The 11,135-nt window shown below is 43.8% G+C and overlaps 1 protein-coding gene across 1 annotated transcript in view; it reads right to left on the reverse strand.

Moving 5' to 3' along the window:
* Positions 1-10,658, reverse strand: part of PRPF18 (pre-mRNA processing factor 18) — a 297,642-nt gene extending 286,984 nt beyond the window's left edge. Inside the window, exon 1 of the mRNA XM_078674214.1 lies at positions 10,617-10,658. The gene's annotated coding sequence lies outside the window, so the exon portion shown is untranslated. The remainder of the gene's footprint in view (positions 1-10,616) is intronic.
* Between the last annotated feature and the right edge of the window lie 477 nt (positions 10,659-11,135).

An 11,135-nucleotide genomic window follows, 5' to 3' on the forward strand; every position in this document is an offset into this window, starting at 1 on the left:
TGAAAATGTGTTATCTGTTATGGCAGTGTACTACCACACAACACACCACACAACGTCACTCCACCCAACGGCACTCCACTCTGTGCCATCCCACTCCATTCCATTATGCTCCACTCCATACTACAACATCCCACCCCACTCTGAGATACTCTATGACATGCCGCGCCACTCTGATCCATGCCACTCCAATCTGCGCCACTCATTCATAACTCAACATACCACTACACTCTACGCTCCTGCACTCCTCTCCACACCACTGACCCCACTCCACTTCAATCCACCACACCCCACTTTGCTACAATCTACCCCAATCTACTCCTCTCCAATCTAACCCACTCCAATCTACCCCAACCAACCCCAATTTACCCACCCAATCTTCTCCACTTCAATCTACTCCACTCCACTCCAATCTAACCCACTCCAATCCACTACGATCTAATTCTGCCACACTCAACTACAATCTACCTCACTCTAGTCTACTCCACTCCAGTCTACCCCACTCCACTCAAACTAACCTAGTCAATCCCAGCCCACTCGTCTACGCTACTCCACCCCAATCTACTGCACTCCAGTCAAATCTAATCCACTTCACTCCAATCTACCCCACTCCAACTCATTCCACTTCAGTCTACCTTACTCCACGCCAATCTACCCGATTTCCACTCCAATCAAACTCAGTCCAATTTACCCCATCCCAGTCCAAACTCCACTGCAATCTATTCAACTCCTCCCCACTCTAATCTGCTCCACTCCAATCTACCCCATTCCACCACAATCTACCCCACTCCAATTCACGCAGTCTACCCCATTCCACTCCACTCTAATCTACCCACTCTACTCTACCACACTCCACTCCACCCAAATCTACCCCACTCCAGTCTACCACAATCCACTCAAATCTACCCCACTCCACTCCAATCTCCCCTACTCCACCCCAACCCACCCTACTCAAATCTACCCACTGCACCATAATCTACCCTACTCAAATCTACTTCTCCCCAATCAACCCCACTACAATCGACCCCTATCTACTCCTCTCCATTCCAATTTACCCTACTCTAATCCACACAATCTACCCCACTTTATTTCAATCTACCCTACTCTAATTCACCCAGTCTATCTCACTCTACTCCATCCTAATCTTCCCCACTACACTCCACTCTAATCTACCCCTCCACTCTTTCCCAATCTATTTTCCTCCACTTCAGTCGTGACTCCAATCTCTCCAGCTCCACTCCACTCCAATTCACCAACTCCACTCTACCCCTTCTACCACACTCCATTCCATAAATACCCAATCTACTCCACCTCTACTTCACTCCAATCTACCACTACAATCTACAACATGCCACTCAAATCTACGCTCTACAGTTGAATCTAACTTACTCCACCCCAATCCATCCCACTCAAATCTACCATACTCCACTCCACCCGAGACTACCCTACTCCAATCTACCCCGTCCAATCTGCCTCAGTCCAACTACCCCACCCCATCCCAATGAACCCCACATCACTCTATCAAACTCCACTCCAATCTAGCCTGCTCCACTCCAATCTACCCCTCTCCAAACCACCCTATTCTGATCTATCTCACTCCAATCTACCACACTCTACTTCAATCTACCCTACTTCACTTCAATCTACCCTGTCCTTATCCACTCATTATATTCCCCTCCAATCTACCTCACTCCACTCTACTCAACTCTACCCTAATCTACCCCACTCCAATGTACTCCTCTCCACTCCTATCTACCCCACTCCACTCCAATCTACCTACCTCCACTGCATTCCACTCTTTCCCATTCTATCCCACTCCTCGCTTATCTACTCCAATACATCCCACTCCAATCTTTCCCACTCCACTCCAATCTACCCCACCCCATTCCACCCAAACTACTCCACTTCACCCCAATATACCCTCATTCAATATGCCCCACTCACATCTACTCCATTCCAATCTTCCCACTTTACAGCAATCTATTCCACTCTACCCTTATGTACCCCACTCAATTCTATTCCACCCTACTATAATCCACTCAAACTATCCCACTCTAATCTACCCCACTTCACTCCAATCTACCTTTCTACCCAAATCCACTTCACTCTTCCCCAGTCTACCCCACTCCAATCTACCCCACTTCATTCCAGTCTACGCCAATATATCCCACTCCACTCTTCCCCAATCTACCCTGATCTACCCCACGCCAATATACCCCACTGTAATATTCTCCAATCTACTCCGCTCCAATCAATTCCAATCAACCCTAATTCAATCAAGCCACTTCCGAACTATCCCACTTCTCCCACTGCAAACTACCCCAATCCACCGCTCTTCATTCTACCCCACTCCACTCAGCGCCAATCTACCCCTCTACACTCTACCCCATTCCACTCTACTGCAATCTTCCCCACCCTACTCCACTAACTTTCATCCATGGTGGCGCATGAGATACTTAGAGACCCCAGAGTGGCCCTGCTGGGATGGGTTGGGGACATCCCAGCATCCAACCATCGGTAACACAGCACTGGCAGTGTTGCAGACATGTAGATTAGAGTCCTGCAGCTGGGGTAGAGGATGGTCCCCAAAATACAAGCATTGTCTCCCATCTCTTATTTGCTACAATGAACTATTTGAGGTGTATGCTACGATGCCCCCCGTTGTCCCAATCCAGGGATATGTGGGAACCCCCTCATAACGTTCTTACTGACAACAGCTGATTGATACATATCGGCCCTGCTGCGGAATGCTGCAATGGACTGTGGAATTCTGCGCTGCGTGACTCACAGCAAAATGCTACAATCAGGTGTTCAGGAATGAATAGGGGACAGGAAGGTGATCATTGTTTGATATCTATGAGCTCCTTTTTTGACTGAGTAATGCAAGTATGTGTATACTGCTCGCCATCGGTGATTACAATATCATGGTCTTTTCTGTATGCCTTTTAGTTGAACCATGTCATTTTCTGCGACTTGAATGTATGTTTTCATTTTTGTAGTCCCACATACAGTAAAAAACGTATAAAAGAAAAACAAGCATTTGCAATGCAATCGGTCTCGCCCTTGGGACCTTATATATATTTAGCTTTGCAGCACATTAGCCTGGTTGCTAAAACATCTACTGTTCTTTAACATAGAGGGAAAGTAAGCACCAAACTGCGTGGCATGCCGGTTATGGGAACACATGGAGCGAAATATTGCTTTTCAGCAGGAAATAGTATAGTCCAAAGCTCTTTTTTTAATATAAAATCAGGGCCTTCGGTGGTCATATTACTGAAAATACAAGATTTGAAAAAAATATTATTGTTTATGGGTGCTCGTAGAAAACAATTTCTATGGACTGGATTCTAGAAAACGCTAAAGTAATTCTGAAATTTTACTGCCCTCTGCTTGTCGTTTTCTGTCAAAAAAGTTAAATAGAGGCAGTTGCCAGAAAAACTTAAAAAAGAAAATCCCTCAGCAGAAAGCAATTCTGGTATTTTACTGACCTCTACTGGTCGTTTTCTAGTAAGACAGTTACATTGATACAGTTGAACAGAAAAAAAGTCCCTAAGCGGAAGCAGACAAGTCCTAGGGCTGATCTCCAGAGCCCACAAAGTACATACACATATAAGTATATACTAAAGTATATACAAGAGGTCTTGAATGCTCGACCTAAAAAGCATAAGGAGGAAGTATTATACCATCTTTTCTTTTATGTGCACACTCAGAATCATTCAAATATCAATACAAAGTATTCAGAAGACAGATTACTACAAATCTCGTTAATCTTTAGTGTGGTATGTTATAAAACCAGGGCTTTAAGTGGGGTGGCTCTAAAAGGGGCATTACCTAAATCATGACAAATTAAATTGTAAGAAAATTATAAAATGCATTCAGCAAAGGATAATAAAATTGCAAAAAGGTATATTTAACATGGAAATAACTCCCACAATAAGAGCTTAGCCACAGTCATGCTGTCACTTCTCCAGGCTAAAACAGGCAGACAGTGACATGATTATATCTGAGCCCATTGTATACAGGCATTTTTATGAAGTCTGCTTGATGTCTAATAAAGGGGCCTTCTAATTTGCGTATACGACTCCACAACTATGTCCTTACCCTGATTATTTCTTTCAAAATTAATTTATCTATGACACAAATCGTCTGCCACACTTCTGAAATTTGGATTCTGACAATACTTCCTAAAGGTTCTGACCATTCCAACCCTCTCTACGTGACTGTGTCCACGTAGATACCTGGCCACAGGGTATAGCATAGAATCTCGCAAAACATATTGATCTGAGATTACTCCTAAATTATTGTGATTTCTTCTACAACTAGTTATTCCCATCTTTTCTTTTCATCTTCTGGTACTTCTTCCTACAATTCTCTAAGTTCATTTAATTTTGCCTGGATTGGATTCAACAAAAGCAATCAACATTATTTACATCATACTCAATCTTTACAACATGTTGACATTGTTCTGATCCGTTGTATTCATTTATGCTCATTTGATCTTAAAGTTGCTCTTTCAAGGGTGCAGTACTTAGCTACCTGATCTGCGTATCTGTTGCCCATTGTACGTTTGTCATCACCAGATTTATGGTCTATGCATTTCACCACTGGAGTTTCGCTAGGTTGTTGTATTACTTCTAATAGATCTAAAAATATATGACACATTTCTAATGGAGTACCAAAAGATGTCATGAACCCCTTTGTGACCATAACTGCCCAAAATCATGTACCATACCAAATCCGTATTGGCTATCTGTGTAAATCATCACACTCAACTCATTTGCTAGGCAACACGCTTTTGGTAGGGATTTCAGCTCTGCTACTTGCACTGAAATTACATCAGACAAGTATGATGCTTCAAATGATTTCAGAAATGCAACAGACTGCATAAGCTGCTTTCACAATTCATTGGTAGTCTCTCAGACAAGAACCATCCACAAAAATAGTCAGATCAGCCATTTCAAGGGCAACATCTTTGATATCAGGTCTTGGCTTGGTACATAATTCTGTTACATTACACAAACGTGGTTGTAGTCTTCATTAAACAAGAACTTTATTTTGGAACCAACATGCAAAAAGATATTGGCTATCCTCAAATGGAGAAATAGAAAGGAGCACATGGCACAAGTCAATGACTGTGTCCCATTCTGCATCCACAGAAATTTGAAACAAAGGGTCAGCAGGACTTAGTACCACCAGACGGCATGGGACTACAGTTTGATTAATTTTTCTAAGATCATGCACTATACTCCACCTACCCCTCAGTGTTTTAATGCCCATCACCAGAGAGTTACAAGAACAACCATGCACCTGCTGTATAATGCCCTGTTCTAAAAAATGTAATGGCTGGCTTCATTCCCTGTTCTGCTTTTTGCAAAAGTTTGTATTGTCGAATTCTGGAGTAAACTGCATTTAGTTTGACCTATATTCTGACTGGTTTTGCACTTTTTATCATTCCTATTTATACTTTCCTTTCACAGTATATCTTAAATCAAGACGCCGTCCATCATTTGTAAGAAATAGGAGCAGCTGAAATCTTGGTTGCTGAGTCCTGTGTTCGTATTTTAAATACTAAATGTTCATTTGGGGTTTCAATTAAAACACCATCCAGTGTGCAATAAATTACACAATTCATTTTGCAAAGCAAGTCTCTACCAAGTAAATTAACAGGAATCGAATCACACAATATGAATTGGTGACTGTTCTTCATTGACCCTATTTTAGCTGAGATATCTGCTGCGACCTGATTAGTAATCTGTTTACTGCTGATTCATACAACTTGGGCATCTTTTTCTGAGAGGGTAGGTTTGGGGCCTCCATGCGAACCGTGGAGTGCATAGCACCAATAGCCAAATCATTCTGATTTTAATCTGGATTCTGTCTACATTTGCCTTTCCAATGTCCGATTTTCCTGCAGAGGTGACAAGTAGTGCTCCATTTCAGCAAATTGACAATCACATTCATTCCATGATTCTTCACAAACCCTCTACCTCAACCCTGAGTCTTCATTTGCACCATCACACTCCTCATTCCCACTCCTTGCTTCCCTTGCGTCCCATTCATACCAGAATTTTCAGGCTAAACAACGTCATAATCAGAATTCATCATCTGATTTCTATTGTTTCTCTGACTATGCTTCGTCTGCCGAATCACAAACTTCTTCCTGACCTTCTTCTACTTTTATTTATTTATGTATTGTTCTTGGTATACCACACAACTCACTCCTGGAGGAGTATCTTGGCGCTTGTGGTACAGGCAAGAGTAAGTGCGTTCAGAACATCCATGTTTTTAACATCTTTGTAAAATGCTGAACATCAGAGCAGGTATGGATATGAAGTGGCAGTTTAATCCAATGATAATGGGCCAAGTATGAAAAAGACCTACCACTGAATCTGGTAGTGCGGATAGAGGGGGTCTGCAGATGAGCTTTATTGGAAGACCTTAATTATCTAGGAGGCTTGAAATGTCTGTGTCTTTAATAAAGAAGAAGGACAGGTAGGGATTGATAGAATGCCTTGTGCGTCTGACAACACAGCTTGAAGACTATGCATTTTCTAATAGGCAGCCAATGTACTTTCTTCAGTATGTGGGCAGAGAGAGACTGTGCAGGGAAATTGAAGATTAGCCATGTGGCTGTGTTCTGCACAACTTACAATTTGGCCAGCAAGGTGTCATTAGCAGAAACCAATAAAGCATTTGCGTAGTCCAGGTATCAGACTATTAGAGCATGGACAAGGGTTCTCCTTGTGGTGGAGGAAAACCAAGGAAAATCTTTTTTTAACAGTCTTATTGCAGCAAAACACATGCTGCATGCAGAGATGACTTGGTCTCCCGTGGGTAGTGTGTGGTCGATCTTTACTCCCACATTTTTCACCATTTTCTTGGGGGAGGGAGCAGGGATAAGGTCGAGGGGCCACCAATCTGCTGGTCATAACTCTTGGGCTTTGCCAAATAACTAAGGGCCAGATGTAGGAAGCCTAATACCGGTCGGTAAAGGCCGAAATTACCGAATTTCGGCCGTTACCGACCGGTGTTATGCTTTTCAGATGTAGGGGCTTAATTTAAGGATTCGGTAATTTACCGAATCGGTCATTTAAGGAATCTGTAAATTACCGAATTCTTAAATACCGATTAGATAAATTACCGAATCCTTAATGTAGGGAGCAATCAAATGAGTGCTTTTCCCATTTTAGGATTCGTTATTTACTGCCAACTACAAGTTGGTGGTAAATATCGAAAACCCCAAAAGAAGCAATTTTTTGCACATGATTACAGTGCCATGTGGCAGACATACATGCCACATGTGCACCCATACACAATTCAGGGGTGCAACAGGGTGTTAAAGTGACACCCTGCCACCCTTCAATGTGTTCCCCCTTTTACCGAATCGGTATTTACCAATTCAGTAATTCCCATTCATTCCTATGGGCCTCCAGGCCCATAGGAATGAATGGGAATTACCGAATCGGTAAATAACGATGCGGTATTTACCGAAATACTTACCGAATAAATACCTACATCCCATTTACCGATTCTAAAATACCGAATCGGTAAAATTCGGTATTTTAGAATCGGTAAATCTGGATTACCTACATCTGGCCCAAGATCTCAGATTTTGCACTGTTGAGTTATAGACAATTATTGGCCCCATCCAGTTGGCAATTTCTGACATACAATATGCATATTGGGCTTTCACTTTGGCAGGACCAAAAGAGATAAGGAGTCGAGTGTCACCTGCATGTGGCACGAGCTCCACGCCGCAGGCTCTCATGGTCTGAGCCAAGGGTGTCACACAGATATTAAAAAGGGTTGGACTCAAACAGGAGCCATCAAGGACCCCTTTATTGATGTGCATCGTTCTTGATTTAAAAGGGCAGAGGCAAATGTTTTGTGTGCGATTGTCATGGAAGTCCCTAAGCCAGTGTAGTGCTCTGCCGTGGATGCCTGCTTCATCTAATCTGCAGATTGGAATAGAGTGGGAGACTGTGTCAAAAGCAGCAGACAGATCTATTAGTACTGACATGACGGGAGTTCCTGCATCTAAAGAGATGCAGATATTATCAGTGACTGCCAGAAGAGCCATCTCCATACATTGTAGTGCTCCAAAACTGGATTGAGAAGAGTCTAAAATCTTATAGGCTTCTAGAAAGGAAATTAATTGTTTATTAATAAAGCTGTCTAGGGCTTTTGCAAGCAAAGAGGCCGGTCTGAAGTTCGATAAGACTTCAAGGTTTTGAGTACGCTTTTTAAGAAGCGGAGATACTTGCACACACTTCCATTTGGTTAGCATTTTCGCCAAACCTAGAGAAAGATTCAACAGTGTCATTATTGAAGGTGCCACATGACAGGCTAAACTGGTCACAATTCTAGGAGGGGGGCACAAATTGTGGGGCGAGCCTGATTTGGCAAGGGCTAGGATCTTCACTACCTGCTCTGTAGAACAGGGATCAGAGTCACACAAGCTAGCACTGGCAGGGGCGTAGCTAGAGCTTGTGGCGCCCGGGGCTATCCCTCAGAGTGCCGCCCCTTGGGGGGGGGGGGGAGAGGTGCTGGGGAAGAAGGCCGGCGAGCACTTGAAAGGAGGGTGTAATTTCTGGTATTCATATGACTTTCCTTCATCTTTATTGAGTGATTTTAATGTTTGCCCATGAGAAAGTGTGACTCCTAGACGTTGAAATGTCACTCATAATTACAATGAAATTCTGAAAGTGCCACATATAGCAATATGAAACCTTGGCAGCTATGGATGGGCCACAGACTCAGCCACCCACCCCTCTGAACCTGCTGCTGCTCTGCTCTTACCTCACTCGATCCATGCAGGGTCTCTATGGCAGGCAGGGGTGGTTCGGTTCGAACTTTGATCCCCTAATAACTTCTGCTGTACTGAGTCTGCAGTGCAGCAGCCAGACTCTCAGTCCAGAGAGCCAGCAAAACGACGCCAAAAGCTGCAAGCACCAGGCCAGAATTGACTCCTCACGAGACCGTGGCGGTGACGCGCATAACACGTCACTGCTACGTTCTAGACATGAGGGCTGGCCAAAATGTCACTACAGGGCCGTCATAGCTGCCAAGGTTTCAGATTGCTATGTGTGACATTTTTTTTAAATTTCAGTGCAATTATGAGTGAAGTTGCAATAATTTATGAGTGACAATTTCTCGCAAGCAAAACCAAGTAATGAAGTCCATGGGAACGGATAAATATTACAAATTATACTCTTTTGAGCTGTGAGAAACTCTAGAAAGATCTTGAAACTGCTGCAGAGCAACTGAAATTAAAGTTTCCTATTGATCACCAAATGTCTGCTTTTTATACCTAGGTGTTCTTTGTATTCTGGGGTTTGTATGCCCATGCATTATTATAGGAAAGGAGAAAACTATTAATTTCAGATTCCAAAGTATTTAGGATTAACAAATCAGGATTCATGGTGTTACAATTCGCATGAAACACACAACAGGAAGCAGCTACTGTTAGGTCACATTATAGTACTTGGTGTCATGTGACACAGAGAGCCAGCCACCCTTTGACACAGATGTAACCTGATAAGTAATGTAAACCCTTCTCCCCACCATAATAACAAAAAGATACAACCAGGTGTGGACTGACCCAAAAGCAGCAGCAGATGCTGCTCAGTGAGCACATTTACCCTCCTGCCAATAACAAGGATTACTGCCTTCACTACTGCTCTCTATGCTGCAGCAGATCACATGTAGTTCCTACTGTACCAGTCACTTACTTTCAGGGTTACCATCAGGCTCTGTTTTACTGGCATGACCAGTATTTTATTGTCCTGGCTGTTACAAAAATTCTGAGAAGCACTGAAAGTCATATTTTTCCCCTCATAAGCGCATATTTTAAACAGTAAAACCAAAAACAAGTTGCAGTGTTCTGGAGCTGCGAAGTTAATAACTGTCTCATCAATAAAGTAAAGACAGAGAATAAAGCCCCTATATACACTTTAGAAAGACATTTTTTTTATAATTCGCTCATGCTTGAGCCTTAAATAGACATGGTCTGTGGTGCAGAGCAGAGTGCAGTAGCGCAATGCTGTCTTTTAATGACAACTCGGGCACCTGGTCACAGTGTGACCGGACAGGTGTGCCCCGGCACCGGGCGGCAGACAATTAAGTAACAGACCCTGCTTTAGCCAGCATTTGCCTACTGGGCCCCTCTAGGTACTTCATGCCAATTAATCAGATGCAGAGCAAAAGTGCACTGCAGGCCACTCTATCCCACGTGGGACTCGGACAAAATAGGATGTGAGGCCCCAACAACATGGATGTTCTTCGTCAGCTGCTGAAGTAATTAAAATGAAATAGTCAACAGTCTGCTGACTATCAGACTCGACAGCTGAGCATCGAAGCCTCAGGCTGAGGCGCAGAACATACATAGGTCACAACCAAGGTGCACGCTATGTCAATCTTTATTTAAATAAGGACTCGACACTAAATCAGTCACCCCGAGAGCTGCGATCGTCCCGGTCAGCGCGCCGCTACCAGCCCAGCCCCACAGCCACAAAGAAAGTCTTCAGCTGTAAACGCAGGGCAGGTGAAGATAACCCAAATGATAAAAAATATAAATGAAACCACATTTTACAAGAGTGAGGATATCTCACTCTACTTACTTTGAGAGGTGAGCTTCAGAGGCTGCAAACTGGTACGGGCCCGGTCTCCTCGTGAACACAACGGGCATGAAAATTCAACAGCCGAGTGTGTTCTGGGATCTAGAAGTCACGGCGCCGTTCCTGTGCTTGAGGTTAGTAGGTCAAGTTTGCTGCTGCTAGTGCCGGCCGCTTTTGCAAAAATCGGGCAAGACCGCGGCTCCTGTCTTCTGTTCAGTGTGAGTCTCCCGCTGTTTACCCTGTTGAAGCACCCTGTGCCCCCCCGGGCCCCGGCCAGGATGTATATGCTGATTGTTAGGCTCAGCTCAGCTGTGGGACCCCGGGGGCGGCGAAGGGTTGTTCTCCTAATCACTGCTCTCCGCTCACATTTCGAAAAAATATGAATACTGCGTGGTCTCGTTTTTGGGCTGCAGTCAGAGTGGCAAAATGTGCGCTGGCGGGACTTTCGCACGCAGGAAGCAGTGCAGAGAATGTAACATTTTAGGACTAGAGCAGATATTTAACTGTTGAGCTGCTGCTGCT

This window comes from Lissotriton helveticus, chromosome 1_1 (genome assembly GCF_964261635.1).
Source record: "Lissotriton helveticus chromosome 1_1, aLisHel1.1, whole genome shotgun sequence".
Classification (NCBI taxonomy): domain Eukaryota; kingdom Metazoa; phylum Chordata; class Amphibia; order Caudata; family Salamandridae; genus Lissotriton; species Lissotriton helveticus.